The sequence below is a fragment of the Astyanax mexicanus genome, chromosome 1 (assembly GCF_023375975.1).
Source record: "Astyanax mexicanus isolate ESR-SI-001 chromosome 1, AstMex3_surface, whole genome shotgun sequence".
Classification (NCBI taxonomy): Eukaryota; Metazoa; Chordata; class Actinopteri; order Characiformes; family Acestrorhamphidae; genus Astyanax; species Astyanax mexicanus.
In genome coordinates this window covers 78761123-78777404 of record NC_064408.1, presented here as the reverse complement: position 1 = coordinate 78777404, position 16282 = coordinate 78761123, and the positions used below count along the sequence as shown (strand labels likewise).

Genomic DNA, 16282 nt, shown 5'->3' with positions numbered 1-16282 from the left:
ATAGAAGCATATGATTCCTGTCACCAAACTCTTTCAGCTTATTAACAGAAAACAGATAGATAGATCCTTTTGGGGGGGTTTTTATAGGGGGAATCGAGACCAAAGTGGAAATATAAAAGCATGCAAAAAGTGAGTTTTGCATAACATGTCCCCTTTCAAAGCTTACTGTGGGATATGCTTGTGGGATGCACACAAAAATTTTTTGGCATCTTTCGTTGTCAATACTACTTAGTGTGTTGTCCACTGTGGGTGGTAATGCCACACACACACAACACTTTGGTTTAAGAAATGGTTAAATGATGCATATTCAGAAATAGAATGTCTAATCAATCTGGCACCCACTATCAGGCCACAATCCAACTCCATAATAATCTGTTTTACCTTGCCATGAGCAGGTGTGCTAGTGTTTAACCTCTGTCATAAGAAAACACCTCACAATTTATACAGGTGTAGGCATTCCCAAGCCATACCCTGATGATCCATTTATGTTCATGATCCATTTACACACTGCACACCACTGACCTCAATGCCACTGAAGAACCATTTTTGACTTGTTGAAGAACCAGTTGCAGTAAGTGTTTCCTGAGGACTGTACATCCCAGGCAATGACCTTTGAGGAGGCTTTATTGTGCATGAGATGAGACTTCTTCTACATAAATAGTGCTGCAGTAAATGAGCAGGAGCTGCCAGCAGCCTGTAAAAGGTGAGAGAAGATGGTGTAAATGTGTGTGGGGGGCTGGAGCTCCAGATCTAATCCCAGAGTCTTTCATTAGCCTCCCTTTAGTCATGTTAAAATAACACAGGGGCAGAGTTTGAGTTTAATCAGTTTCTCTTTGTCCAGCCTCGGCATCCTGGGGTTTGGATGTCGCCCCAAGCTGATCTTAATTTAGAGTGGAGGGAGAGAGTGTTACTTTAGATGACTCTCTCGCTCTCTACTTCTTTCTCCCTTTAACATACTTTACCTTTCTATCTTATATCTTTCTCTGCATCTGTTTCTACCATATATTTCTTTCATTCCCTTTCTCTTAATGGCTATCACAGTCTTTATTCACACAATTTATATTTGTCTCTTTTCATATTTCTCTCTTTCTCTATTTTCCTTCTTTATAACTCTGTATTTCTGTGCATCTATTTCCCTATATACAGTATTTCTTTCTCACTCTCATCTCATCTTTTTCACTCTCATGCAATTTTCACACTTTATCTTTTATTACCTTTATACCTCTCTGTTTTTGTCTGCATGTGTCTTTACATTTATCCCTGTATATATTTTTCTCTCGTTTTTTTTCTTTATGCCTACCATTATCTCTGTATACACAAACCTTGCCTCCATCTTTCCATTTTCATCACTCTATCTTTATCTAGATTGACCTGTCTCTTCATTAAACAGTGGCTTGCCAAGGTATTCATACCTCTTAGGATTTTTTTCACATTATGTTAACTTACAACCACAAACTTGTGCACAAAGCAGCACATAATTGTATGTATAAAATGGAATAAAAATTATACATTTCAAAATATTAATCAAATAAAATCGGAATCATTTTGCAGCAATTACAGCTGCAAGTCTTTTGGTGTGTGTCTCTATCAGCTTTGCGACTCTAGAGACTGAGATTTTTGTCCATTCTTCTTTGAAAAATAGCTCAAAGCTAGATTGGATGGAGAGCATCTGTGAACAGCAATGTTTATGTCTTGCCACAGAAGCTCAGTGGTATTTAGATCAGGACTTTGACTGGGCCATTCTAACACATAAATATACTCTGACCAGCTTACCTGTCCCTGCTGCAGAAATGCATCCATACAGCATGATGCTGCCACCACCACGTTTCACAGTGGAGATAGTGTATTCGGGGTGATGAGGAGCGTTACTTTTTCCACCTGATCACAGCACCTTTTTCCACATGTTGCTGTGTCTCTTACAATGCTTTTGACAAACTGCAAACAGCAGTTATGTCCTTCATTCAACAATGGTTTTCTTCTTGCCACTTTTCTATAAAGGCCAAATTTTTGGAGTGCATGACTTATAGTTGTGCAATGGACAGATTCTCCCACCTGAGCTGTGGATTTCGGCAGCTCCTCCAGAGTGACTATGGGACTCTTGGCTGCGTCCTTGACCAGTGCTCTCCTTGCTCAATCTCTTTCTACCTTTCTCTTTTCTCTTTCTCTACATTAATCTTTATATATTTATTTCCCTATTTCCCTTTCTCTCTGTGCCAACCACTGTCTCTATATAGAGACTTTATGTTTCTCCCTCTTGCTCTCTTTGTTCTATTTCTTCTAAATCTTGTCTTGCCATATCCAAATATGGTAACAGCATTGGTACACATGTCCCCATTTGGTTTGGCAGGTTTGCTGCAGAGAGAGAGAGAGAGAGAGACAGAGAGAGAGAGAGAGAGAATCAGTGCTTTCTTAGGACAGGAAAAAGAGAAGACATGAGAGAGAAGAGAGATAGAGGAAGGAGAGATGCGCTGCACTATTATTTTTGGGCTGTGTGCGCATGTGGCGGAGGCGTTTGATGTGGGAGGGGGGGTCCAGCTTCAAGGCACTTCTGCCAATCGCCGTGATGTCATCCTCCCACGATGCCGCGCTGTGCTTTCACACCACAGTGACTCACACCGGCTCTCTTAATGCTGGAGGAGCACACTGAGGAATGCTAAACACCATCCTGACACACACACACACACACACACACACACACACACACACACACACACACACACACACACACAACTTCTCTCTCTCTTATCTGTCTCTCTCTATCTTTCTTTATGTCTCTCTTTCTTTCACCTTCTCCCCCTCTATCCCTTAATCTCTCTCTCTCACCTTCTCTCTCCTCTTTACTTATCTCTCTCTCTCTTTCTCTCTCTCTGTCTCTCTCTCTCACACACACACCTTCTTTCTTGTCTTTATTTATCTCTGTCACTCTCTCCCTTTATCTGTCTCTCTTTCACTTTCTCTCCTCCTCTCCCTTTATCTGTCCCTCTCTCTTTTACCTGCTCTGCCTCTCTCTCCCTTTATCTCTCTCTCTCTCTCTTTCACCTTCGCTGCCTCTCACTTTTCCTGTCTCTCTGTCTCTATCTCTCCCTTTATCTCTCTCTTTTACTTCGCTGCCTCTCTTTCTATATCTCTATATCTTTTTTACATTTTCTATGCCTCTCTCCCTTTATCGCCCTCACACTTTTACCTTCTCTACCTCTTTGCCTTCATCTGTCTCTTTCTGTCTTTCACCTTCTCTGCCAATCTCTCTTTATCTGTCTCTCTGTCTCCCTCTCTCCCTTTATCTCTCTCTCTTTCACCTTCACTGCCTCTCTTTCTTTATCTGTCTCTCTGTCTCCCTTTCTTCCTTTATCTATCTCTCTCTCTTTTACATTCTCTCTCCTCTTTTTTCTCCCTCTCTCTGATTCTCTCCTTCTGTTTCTTGCCCTTTTTCCCCATTCACCTTCTCTCTCCTTTTTCTCATTCAATTCCTTTTTCAATTCTCCTCCCTCTCTCTCATTTTCACTTTCCTTTCATTCTCTTTCTCATCCCCTCTTTCTTGTCTTCTGTCTTTATGTCTTACTCTCCACTACTCACTCTTATTTTCTCCATCTCTCCTCTCTTTTCTCATGATTTTTTTCCCGTTGGTAATATTTCTCTCTTCTTCTATTCTCACTTTTCTCTCTCCTCTCCCTCTATATCTCTGTTATTCTTTCATCTTTTCACTCTTTTTACAGTTTCTCGTTATCTGTTTTATTCTCATTGTCTATTTTCTTCCCTCTACTCTTTCTCTTCTTCAATGTCAGACCATCTTTTTTCTCTCATTTTCCTTCTTTCCACTCTTTCTCTTCTTCTCTTCCATCTCTATCTTGTCTCTGTCGATCTATCTTTCTCTCTGTTGTCTCATTCTGTTTTTTTCCTTTTTCATAATTTTTCTGTTTTTTTCATTCATATTCCTTGCACTCTATCTTTTCTCTTCTTAATCACATTCTGCTATTTCTTTCCTATTTTTTGCATTCACGCCACCTCTCACTGCCTCTCATTCACTATCATTCTCTTTCTGCCTTTCTCTCTTCTTTCATGTCTCTGTCACTGTTTTTGTTACCTTTCTCTCTCTCCAAGCTGTTTTTAGTGTGTTCTGAAACTTTTTAATAATTAGCTCATTAATCTCACAGATTTTCAGTGAGAATGGGATGTTTTTCAGATATGTGTTTTTCAGAGGTGGACTGTGATGAGTAATAGTTTCAAAGTGTGCTGGATCTGCTTCATGTGTTATAGGCTACTGGAACGGGAAGCCAATACACTCCCTATGAATAGGTTTCTATATGAGTCATAGAACTGAATAATAAACTATTTCCCATATATTTATGAGCGTACACTGACAAGTAACGCATTATAACAGACCTAATATGCATCTAAATATAAGGAATGCTAGTACAAGAATGTGGGCAGTGCCATCACCAAGCTCTCTTTTCAGACCCTGACCATTGTTATGCTGATTCCATTGTCCGGACCGCTCCAGCAGCAGCACTAAACAGCTTAGGTCTGCTTAACTGCTCCACATACAAAATTCCCTCTGCATCAGTTAGACAAATCGCTGCATCAACCATTGCTTTGATTCCTCGCACGCTGTGTGTGTCGAGCCAGACAACAGTCCAATATGCAGGAACAAGCCTTTTCCATGTCATTTTATATTAGTGTTCTGCTCTGCTTGAGTGGAGCTGATGAATGGGGCCATTCTTTCCAATACCCAGCATCCAGGGCCAACCCACAAGATACTCCAGACAGCAAGTTCATTAATACACTGCCACGGTCGTGCTCCAGGGGGCGTCAGATATTGCCACTGGAATTTCATGTCTGTGGGCACTAAACTTTCTCTTCTTTTTTGTAAAGTTCAGTTCAAAGGTTTAGAGATGCCATAGGACAACCGCTTGTGATTTCATAACAATAAACAATGTGATTCATTCACCAATATCTTGCAAATCCAAAAAATCTGGAATGTGATCTACGGGAAAATCTTATTAAAACATTTACATCCAATACGTTATCTGTTTTAAACCACAGAATTGTTCACACCTCTTATAATGATCAATCACACTGTTATCATAAGTTAAATAAACCCCAAAAAGGGAGGGTAATGTGTAAAAAATGTGTAAGTGGGTTTTAAGAAGACATTTCATGATAGAGAGAGTTTGTAACACAGAATAACTTTAAGGTTTCAGGAATCTTCCCTTAATGTGAATTGTTTTAAACAATAAAAAATTCTTTACAGAATATATGATTCTTAGTTATCCAAAAAGTTCCTATAGTAAAGTGTGTTTCACATACCCTTTAAAAGATGTGTAAAGCTCCTAACAGCATTCCTTACAGTTCTTCTTTTTATGAACTCATGAAGTCCCTAAGTGACATACAGTATACTGAACATCCTGGTGAGCATCACAGGGCAGTGTGTACCTCTGCATTCGTTCATCTGACCTTATTTTTCTTATACAGAATGTAGGAGTGCTGGGTTAGCGCTGGACATAAAACTAGCTTCTTTTAACAGTGTAATATTTACTTTTACAGATCTGTTCAACCAATTAAAGTGCTTTAATTAAATGTTTTATGTTTATTATAACTAGTTCTGATACAATTTTTTGAACAAAATGTTATGAAATTGTTGTGGTATTTATGTTACACCAGGATTTTAACCTTAAAATATGTACAGTTATGTTCCCACAAGTAAAAAAAAAACTTGAATGAGCTCACTACAGAGACCCTGAAGGGACATAGTGTATTTTTATGACAAAAAAAAGTGGTAAGCATTCAAATTAAGTGGTGAGCACCAAATAATGGTAGCTAGCTACCTATAGTTTAAACTGACAGACAACTTTAACAACTTAAATTAATCTGCCTTGCTGAGTAGATGGTCCACAGTGAAATATAGTTAGCTAGCTAGCTAGGTTAGCTAACGTTAACTACTTTATTTCAGTGTGGAATGTTTTAGCTAGGTAGCTAAAGGTAGCCATAAGCCCAGAGCTAACGATAGCCAGCTAGTTGCTTCTGAACACACACACACTATATTGTACAGAGAGCACTGCAAGACTTTTAAGCTAACTTAGCTAGCATCAGGTTAGCTGGCTAGATCTTTGCAAAAGCAGCCTACATTAGATAACAAATGGCTAGCTAAATAAATATGATTTTAATAACGGTCTAAACAGATAACCTTACCTTATCATCTTTAATTTGCTTTAATTCTTCTTTTGCCTTTAATATTTTTTTTAATATTTGCTGTGACTCCAAATATTCATAAATCCATGATTAAAGGATGGAGGGTTGCCGAGCATGTGCACAGCACAATGGAGCAGTCTGTGAAGTCATGTACAGACCAGTGAATATACTATCTGGTGCTCATCACTTAGTAGCTGGTGCTCACCACTTAATATGTGGTGCTCACCACTTAATATGTGGTGCTCACCACTTTTTATGTAAAACAAAAATACACCATGTTTCTTCAGGGACTTCAGGGGCCCATGTATCTGATTCAACGTAAAGGTTGGCACAATATCTAACAGCACAGCAGTGCCAATATTACCAATATAGCACAAACCTTGAGTGTTCTATTGTGATTATTCCACAGTTCCATTATCGCTGTTTATTAAAAGATTTTGAGTTAAAGAGGATGAGAAAATACGATCACATTGAAGGGTCGAAACTAATTGTGGTATTATTATTATTTTATGACATCACTCAAATAAACCTTTGTAGCATCTATATTTTAAAGAGTGAGAAGATCCTAAAGAATGAGAAGCCAATACTATGCACAGCAACTATTGAAACAAAACAAAACTATTTCTATAATAAATACACTGCCAGATGAATGACGGGTGAGAAGATTAGATGTCACCTGTTTTGAAGGAAAGCGCTTATTCAAAGGAAGTCCCACAAGTGACAATGTTGGCAAGAAGCAAATAGGATCATTAAGCAGCTTACTGCTCTCTACATGCCACACAATTTCACAAATCTGTAGAAGTTGTAAAGCAATTTGTAGAATAATACAAGCTCTCTCATCCCCTGGAGAGCAAAGACGCCACCAATAAGGTTTTCTCCAACCTGCAGTTTGTCACTCAATGACAGAATTCACCCTCTGCATTGAGAAACTCTACATATGAGTCACTCACTTATGGCAATGTTTCAGGCATATATCTAACTCACTTTAGCACAGTTCTGGGAAAACATGAGGGACTAATACTAGGACTGTGCAACAGTGGAAAATATTGACAACACAATCTATGTGTTCTGCAAAATGTATTGCGATATTTCAAAATTGAATACATCCAGCTTCCATGGGACACAAGACTATTTACGACGCATTTACCACTTCTACCTACCTAGTTCCCCAATGGTAGAACAAACTATCTTTTTCTACCAAAGCAGGAGTGTCACTACCTTTAATAAACCCCTAAAGACAGAACTCTTCAAAGAGCACTTGCTCTTTCAACACCTCTAACAAACTTCTTCTAACCTAATTTCTTTCTTCTAATCTGTTCCACCTCATTTCCTCCTCTATCCCACTGTCCACTTTGACCTCTCTATTGCTAAATGTACATCATTATTGTAAGTCGCTTTGGACAAAAGCGTCTGCCAAATGTAATGTAAAAATATTAGTTCCTGTCCCATGATATTTGTCAGTGTAATTCAGTTAATTTGAGCTGCACCTGTTGCTGGCACAGGCGTTTAGCTGTACACACAGCTTGGAAAATCTCAAAGATCAATATAATGTGATGCTCATCATTCCAAATGCCAGTCATTGCCTAAAGAAGTCAGTAATGGCTAAAGGAGTATAAAGCCCCCAGGTTAGGTAGAACAATCCAACATCAGTATCTATATATGGCAAAATCCATATTAAAAGGGATGTCAGCAGCAATTCTAGAGTCATTCTGATACTAAGCTCAGCAGCAAAACATACACACCTCTTGCTTCAGTACTTCTTCAGAAGATATCCCCTCCAAATTCATGGATGCAAACTGCCAAGGAAAACAACACTGAGCTGATGTGACTGGTGTTAATGGTGGGTATCGACACCACCTTCCCGTGGCAAACTGGGGTTTGATTCCCAGCTTGGCAAGCACACCACACTACACAAATAAGTGCCTTTGGCAAAACTCCTAATGCTACATTCTCTTACCTATGTGACGCGATAAAAATCTCAATACTTAAAAGCAACCATTAAGTTGCTCTGAGTAGGAATGTCACTGAAATGTAATAAATGCAATGTCAGTAGAAACAAGCATGTTTTTACAGGTTGTTCTGGCTATAAGAATCCTTTCTCAAATGTTGTAATGCCACATACCACAGCCCAGCAGGCACCGGACTTAAAGTTAACATCAATAAGATATTGTATGTATTGCATTGTTGAACAGATGTTTAATTTCTTGGTGTACATGAAAATTGCATTAAGGTCAGACCCCAGTGTTGTACAGATGTTGAAATCAATCACATATCAATCAATAACCAAACAGGTTTTCTTTAAAGGTTGGGTTTTGGCCACCATATCACACAACCAAAAGTTCTTATTTTGAGTAAATATGGTGTTGATATGTCATGCATGGAAGACATTGGATTTTGGGGTCTTAAGATTATAACATTTATAACATTATAACACAAAACAAACTAAACATAAACGTCAGCTCTCATCACTATTTTACACCAACTCAACTATTTCAATGAATAATGAATATGTTGACTGTTTCCCTTTCTGACAAAAATAAAACAAATTATTAAGATTTTAATTGAAATGAATAAAAAAAAATTCTGTGGTCACCTGATGTCAAAACCTACCATTTAACCCGATAATAACATAGCGAACAATATGACAGTAAATTATATAACTAGTGTTAACTATAGGTTGTGGGTTGGCAAACTGTCTACATTTGCTGATGTGAAACTGTGTAACAAATATAAAAATGATAAACTGTCCATCCTGTTATATATCTAAAATAATCTTAGAAAATCTAAGTATCTTTGAAACTGAACAAAGACATGATGAACATCTAAAAATGTTTAAAACTTTAGATCAACCACCTTTTCATGAATTCTAAAATTGTCCACCAAGTTTAATTAAAAATAAATACAAATCTTATTCTCAAAAATTAAATCTCAAAAGTTATTAGGGCCAAAAGTACCTGAGGGCACAGTATACTGTGCGTGATACCGACAGAGAAATACTGCTGTAAGTGAAGGTTGAAGCTGATTTGTTGATGCATGTGATTGATCTGCATGTCAGTGAGAGCAGTGCTCCCTCAGTTCATCATTATGCAATGACCACAAACAAAAAATGTCACTGAATTATAAGAGAGAGAGAGAGAGAGAGAGAGAGAAAGAGAGACATGTGATCTATGCAAATTAGCACTGTAGCAGGTGGACACAGCCCTAGCTCGTGTAGCACTTATACACACTGACCATCAATCTAGGTGATTTTGCTCCACTTATCAGCACTCTCTCCTCTCAGCCTTGTCCATCTCCATCCACCACAAAACACCAGCTACCATGATGGAGACAGACTGCAGTGCTGAAACTGTGCTGTTGCCAGAGCAACGCCTTCCAGTCGCCACAGGGTTTTTATGCAACGCCGTGTTCAGCAGTGATGAATGAATCACGCCTGTGAACCGATTCTTTTTTTTAATCACTGGTCCGATCAGTTCACATGTCCATCTGAATCAAGCTTCTCCTCAGATCTGTACAGTGTCTGCGATACTGGCTAAGTAGTTAGCATTAGGTACATTAACCCTCAAACTAGGGTTAATGTACCTAATAGCCCTACCTAGGGCTAAATATTTTTTGTAATTCAGTGTTTTGTCATATCGCCAAGAGAAAGTGATATTATTTTAGGGCCATATCACCCACCCTTACTTTAAACCCTCATTAAACTTCAGTTACAAGTTAACAATTTGTTGACACTGAAATCTGGAGTCCACTAAATTTTTATAATCAACATTGTGGATTATGTCGACATATTGTTGCAGCCCTAATGTGGTCAGATAAGTGGTTAAATTTTAAGTATGTGTTTAAAATGATGCATTTAAGTATGTATTCAGTGTAATGATAAAAGTATGTACTTTTCCATGTTAAGTATATTTAAAAAATATACCTAAATGCATTTTTTTATTTGCAAAGTGTATCAATAACACTGAACATCAATAATAATTGCATATTAAGAGTTAATAAAATTAACTGAAAAGCTTAAAAACGAAATGATGAATGAGGAAAATGACAGCAAAAATACCAGTAATAAAATCTAAGATTAGAAAATAATAAATATATAAATAAATGACAATAATAATAATAATAATAATAATAATAATAATAATAATAATAATAATAATAATAATAATAAAATTAGAGAGCAGAAATATCAGTAATGTAATAAAATAAATTAAACAAATAAAATAATACATTCAGGTAAGTAGGTATAAACTGATTGGAGTAATAATCATGATGCGGTTGGTGGGAAAGAACAGGTCAGTGAAACTGAATCAGTGCTCCGTTTTTCTTCTCGTTCACTTCCGAAGTATCGCGAGATTTTTGGGAGAGCCGTTGGTGGTTGGCTTCCCGTGACGTCAGCGGCAGCTTCAACTTTGTATGAAGTTGGAAGTTGAGCAGTTGAGTTTGTGAGCGAGAGAGACGGAGAGATAGAGCGGCGCCGCGGAGCGAGAGAGGGGCGCTTTAACACTTAAATACCGTCATAAAAAACACGAGCAGAGCCCCCGGTGGGGGCGAACAGGAGCCCCGAGCCGTCGGAAGTGTTTACCCGGCGGAGAGACGCTGGTGTGGAGTTTTAGGGCGATATTTCGCTCGGGTGGGGGAAAGTGAGTGTCCAGCGGGAAGAAGAAGGAGGAGGAGGAGAAGGAGGAGGTGGGAAGGTAAGTTCACAGTAACTACTGCACCGGTTTAAACCGTACACTCTTCTTCTGTACACTGAGAGCGCTTTACTGTAAGTTATGTGTGTAGGCTGTGGTTTGAGTGAGGGTCTGTTGTGGTGGAGCTGATGGTGCCAGCGCGTCCAGCGCATCTAGAAACCGGGCAGCGAGCTGCAGCAGCAGCAGCGGTTAGCCAGCCAGAGTTACAGGTGGCAGCGATGCTGCGGGCTCTCTCTCTCCGGCTCTATTTGTTTTAATTAAGCTGTCTAGCCACGTTCATCGCTGCGCTTCGTCTGCTGTCGTCGAGTGAACCTCAGTGTAAGGTCTGGTTTATGTGGAAGAGAGCGAGGAGAGGGGGAACTCGAGGTGTTTATACGGTCAAGACGAGCAGTGAAGAGTGAGGCGAGGATCCTCTGCTGCGTTCTGAGCAGCTCCAGCTGTGGAGAGAGCAGGAGAAGCAGGAGCAGGGTCTGTGTCCATTGCGAGGTAATGCTGGCTAGTTCACCACACAATGCACAAAATCTGTGCTATTAAACACCTGAAGTGGTTCTATACAGCATCACAAACAGCATGTGTGCACGACTAGTGTCTAAACGAAGAGAAATCGCCTGCTATCTAACCCTAGCTAGCGTACATAGTTAGCGTTAGCGTAGATAATTAACTAGTTAGATATGCTACTATGGTCTATGGCTGCTGTAAATAATGACTATTTTGGTAGTCAAATAATCTCTTGATTATTTTTCTGATTAGTTGTCTAGTCAACGATTATTTTTGCCATGTCCCCCATCTCTTTTCCCGTGGGCACTGCTCTTTAATATTAAATGCGAAATATGTCTGAAATATGATATCTGTGCGAGTGCTAGAGGTGGGCGAAATGGCCCTAAAATAATATCACGATATTTCATGGTATTTTCGCGGTAATAATACTTTGAAACACTGAAAATTTATGAATTCAAGTTTAATATTGCATACGATATGATACAATATGGCACACCTCTAACTGAGAGATTAAAAAAAAATACAAGAATTTGATCAGATTTGTAACAGAAGTCAATGACCCACAATGTCATGATACTAATAATAATAATGAACTCCATATATCTCCATATATCCAGGACTGAAGTAAAATAAATGGTACTGAACAGATATTATCTGTCTCTACTAGATATATCATGGGTAACGGAACAGTGTGAATTTTTCCTTAGCTAAAAACAGTAAAAAAGTAGTACTCTGATGTGATGATTAGGGGTAACGTTAGGTGATATAGCATTTAAGGGTGTTTAAGGATATTTAAGGGTTTCATATCATTCACAATATTCAAAAATATTATTGCGTATGATACGATATGGCACAGCCTTATGTGCTCAGTGTAAACTGAGTGAGTTTCTGTCCACAGCACTTTATGTGCTGCATTAGTGCATTGGATTTATAAGTTAACAGTTACAGTGGTATGAAAAATTTTGGGCACCCCTGATCATTTTCAAAATTTTACTTCATAAATCATTGTTTGTTAGGCTTATCAATTTCAGTTGCATATGTTATATAGCAGATTAACACAGATGAACTTAAATTTATAGGATTGACAAAGTGTGCAATAAGTCTTGAAAGCATACATTTGGGCACCCCAATAGAAAAATTACATCACTATTTAGTAAATCCCCCTTCTGCAGAAATACCTGCAGCCTCTAAACTCTTCCTATAGCTTCCAATGAGAGTCTGGTTTCTGGTTGAAGGTATTTTGGACTATTCGTCTTTACAAAACATGTCCAGTTCAGTCAGCTTCGATGGAATTTAAAAAAAAAATAATATTCAGGTCTGGGGACTGAGATGATTATTCTAGAATGTTGTACTTGCTTCTCTGCCTCAATGCTTCAGTAGATTTTGAGCAGAGTTTAGGGTCATTGTCTTGTTGAAGTATCCAGCCTTGGCACAGCTTCTCAAGCCTCTTCCAGTACCTGCACTGGCCACAAAGCCCACAGCATGATGAAACCACCACCAAGTTTTACTATGGGGAGCAAGTGTTTGTCCTGAAATGCTGTGTTCACTTTCCGCCATGCATACCGCCCTCCAAATATCTCAATTTTAGTTTCATCAGTCCACAGAACCTTATTCTAAAATAAAGATGGCTTGTCCAAATGGTCTTTAGCATACCTCAAGTGACTCTGTTTGTGGCATGTGCACAGAAAAGGCTTCTTTTGCATTACTTTTTCATACAGCCTCTCCTTGTTCAAAGTGTGCTGCTCAATAGTGAACGATGCACAGTGACTCTATCTGCAGCAAGACAAGGTTGTAGGTCTTTGAAACTGGTCTGTGTATTGACTATGACTGTTCTCACCATCCTTCTCCTCTGTTTATCTGAGATTTTTCTTGGTCTGCCACTTCAGGTCTTAATTAGAACTGTGCCTGTGGGCTTCCATTTTCTCACTATGTTCCTCACAGTGGAAACTGACAGCTGAAATCTGAGATAGCTTATAGTATCCTTCTTCTAAACTATGATGTTGAACAATCTTTTAATTTCAGGTCATTTGAGAGGTAACCATTTCTCATAATTGGATTCACATATGTATGTAGGTCAAGGGTCAATGAGTTTACCAAACAAATGTTTTGTTCTAATAATTAGTGCTAAAATGATTCAAATCAATAAAACAACAAGGTTGTCCACTTGTAGGTACCTTCCTAATTTTGTTTAAATAATTATTGCACCCTCTCTGTAAATCCTATAAATTTCACTTTCACTTTTCAAATATCACTGTGATCATCTGCTATATGATGTATTTAACTGAAAGTGCTGATCCAAACAGCTACTTTATAAAGGAACAGATTTATAAAGGAAAATCATGAAAATGATCAGGATTGCCTAAACGTTTTCATACCACTGCGGTTGATTATTGAAATCTGGAGTCAACTAATTTTTGTAATCAACAGTGTGGATTATCTATCTGTCTGTCTGTCTAATTATGTATTATATGCACTTAACAACCATGCTTACATATATCACTGCTATATTTTATATTAAATGTGTCTAAATCAACGAGTTAAAAGAGTGTGTTTATCAGAAATATAATTAATCACCTGCTGAAGTAAAGGCTCATTTATAAAAACTATGCAATTTCTTTATTTTAGTTCCTATATAGTTCTACAGATTGCAGGTGGTGGTGTTAGACTGACTGGTGACAATTCTTGCTGCCTTCAGCCCTGTGAGAGCTTCACTGATTTGTTGGCTCATTTGCATCTCTTTGCTTTGTCTTGGTTGGGTGCGTGGGTGGTTGTTCGCTGTGTAGTGGTCAGCACGTAAGTGTGGTTTAAGTGGGGGTGAATTTGAAGAGCTGGCCCCAGTTTGGAGTGGTGGCTTGTGCTCTTTCGTGCCTTAAATGTCTAACATTCATGTTCTGTTGAAGTCTGTACCGTCAGTTGGCTTACAGTTTTCACCAGAGCTATCATGGCTGCTGTTTCAGTATTTTCTTTTAGATTACATTCAGGTAGACCACAGTGAAAGTTATTAATCTGCATTCATTACAGTTATATAAAAAAATGCTTCAGCTTTTGCTTGGTGGAATTCTCTTTGTGTCCAGATTGTGATTATACTACTACAGACAAAACAAACTTAAAACTCTTATGTCTTTATGTCTTTAAATTCAAATAACCCAAACAATTAATGTATTTGCTTGAGTAACTTTAAATTATACATTGTTGTTTGGTGAATTCATGAAGTAGTCTTTGTTTGGGAAGGGCTTTTTAGAAGTATGATATTAGTATTATTTCATTCATAGCTGTGCTCTAGCCCTCTGACAGTATATGGACTGTATGCTAAGGTTAGCTTACAGTATTTGGGCTTTAGTTGTGCTTTGGCCCAGTGACAGTAGTTTGTTTGCATGGCAGTCTTTGACCAGAGTGCCATGTTTTCTTGAGTGTATTTGGTTTAAATGGCAGTAAAATGCCTTAAATACTGTCAATTGACAGTATTTGGTCTAACTTATTTTGTTTGGTTCATATGCTCTGGTCTAATGACACTATTTGGTCTAAATTACAGTATTGAGTCTTAATGCTCTGGTCTAGTGACAGTATTTGGTCTAAATTACAGTATTGGGTCTCTATGCTCGGGTCTAGTGACAGTGTTTGGTCTAAATTACAGTATTGAGTCTCAATGCTCTGGTCTATTTTATCTCAATAACAGTGTTTGGTCTGGTAACAGTATTTGGTCTAAATAACAGTATTTTGTCTGTATGCTTTGGTCAATTTGACAGTAGTTGGTTGATATGGCAGTAGTTGGTCTGTCATAGCTGACTGTTTTGTGTGTAAGGTGTGTTGCATATGTATCTGACCAAAATACAAATTCTGGCAAAGGCTGTAAGTGGTTCATTTAACCATAACTTGAACCTAATTACGATTTAATGCCTGGCAGTTTGACATTGTTTGAAATAATTCAGCTTGATTTGATTTATTAAGTCACAAATTGATTCCACACGCTACTTAACAAACACAGAAACACAGCTAATTCTGTAAATGAATCACTTGAAGAGGGTCGAGGCTGTCCTGGTGACTTTGTTATGCTGGGTGAGAATGAATGTTATCTGTGGATGTTTAGTTGAGTGTAGCGGGTGATTTTTTTAAAAGTGACTATGGGTTTTCACATTTGCACTTGAATTTCAGAAAGTGCTGTTAGGTGGTTTTGGTGTGTGAGTGTCTGTGTGACTGACTTGACACTAGTGCTGCAGCTCATAGCACACGGTGCTCTTCAGGGATCTGGAATACAGAGTAGCTCTTTGTGAGGTTAGTCAGGCTGGCATTAAATTTTGAAGAGTTAATCTGTTTTGGTGTTCTGTGTTGTATTACTTTGCTAAAAACATGACTAATTTGTTTCAGTACATTTTATTTAACCACTGCCTCAATTCTTGAGGAATGAACTGGCATTTACGGGCTGCTGTCATTAAATTAGCAAGATATTTGCAGGCTTTTCATAGCTTTGATCAAATAATTGAGGCATTTACACTAGTAGCTCAATTGGTGTCATTCAATTGGTAAGACATTTATAAGCTTCTTTGCTTTTTTTTTTTTAAAGTAAAATAGCCTTTAAATTACTTAATCATACACACCCTATGGAATCCTTGTTTCTGCTCACCACAATTTACTTAATACATTTAATCGTTTGTCGAGGACAGACAAAATAGTTGTGCTAAGATATCTTTCTCAAGACTGCCACACAGTATCTTTCACGTCAGCCACATTTCGCTTGTGTATTTTCTCCAATCCACTATCTAAGAATGCCAAGGATGCGACATTGCCTCCAGATAACTGCGTTTTCTGTATTAAGTAGCCTGTTGAGAGAGAGTGTGTAGGTGGACATGCACAACGTTGTGCAACATGTAGAGAAGGAAATCAGCGGGAAAAAACAGCCTGGGCGGGTGATT

General features: G+C 38.3%; 1 protein-coding gene across 2 annotated transcripts in view; it reads left to right on the top strand.

Annotated features, from left to right (window-relative positions):
• Positions 1 to 10595: 10595 nt before the first annotated feature.
• Positions 10596 to 16282, top strand: part of sipa1l1 (signal-induced proliferation-associated 1 like 1) — a 111334-nt gene continuing 105647 nt past the window's right edge. The window contains exon 1 of one of the 2 annotated variants that reach the window (XM_022663250.2): positions 10596 to 10877. The gene's annotated coding sequence lies outside the window, so the exon portion shown is untranslated. Of the gene's footprint in view, positions 10878 to 11075; positions 11361 to 16282 lie in introns of those variants that run through there. The other variant, XM_022663255.2, reaches the window with a different exon arrangement.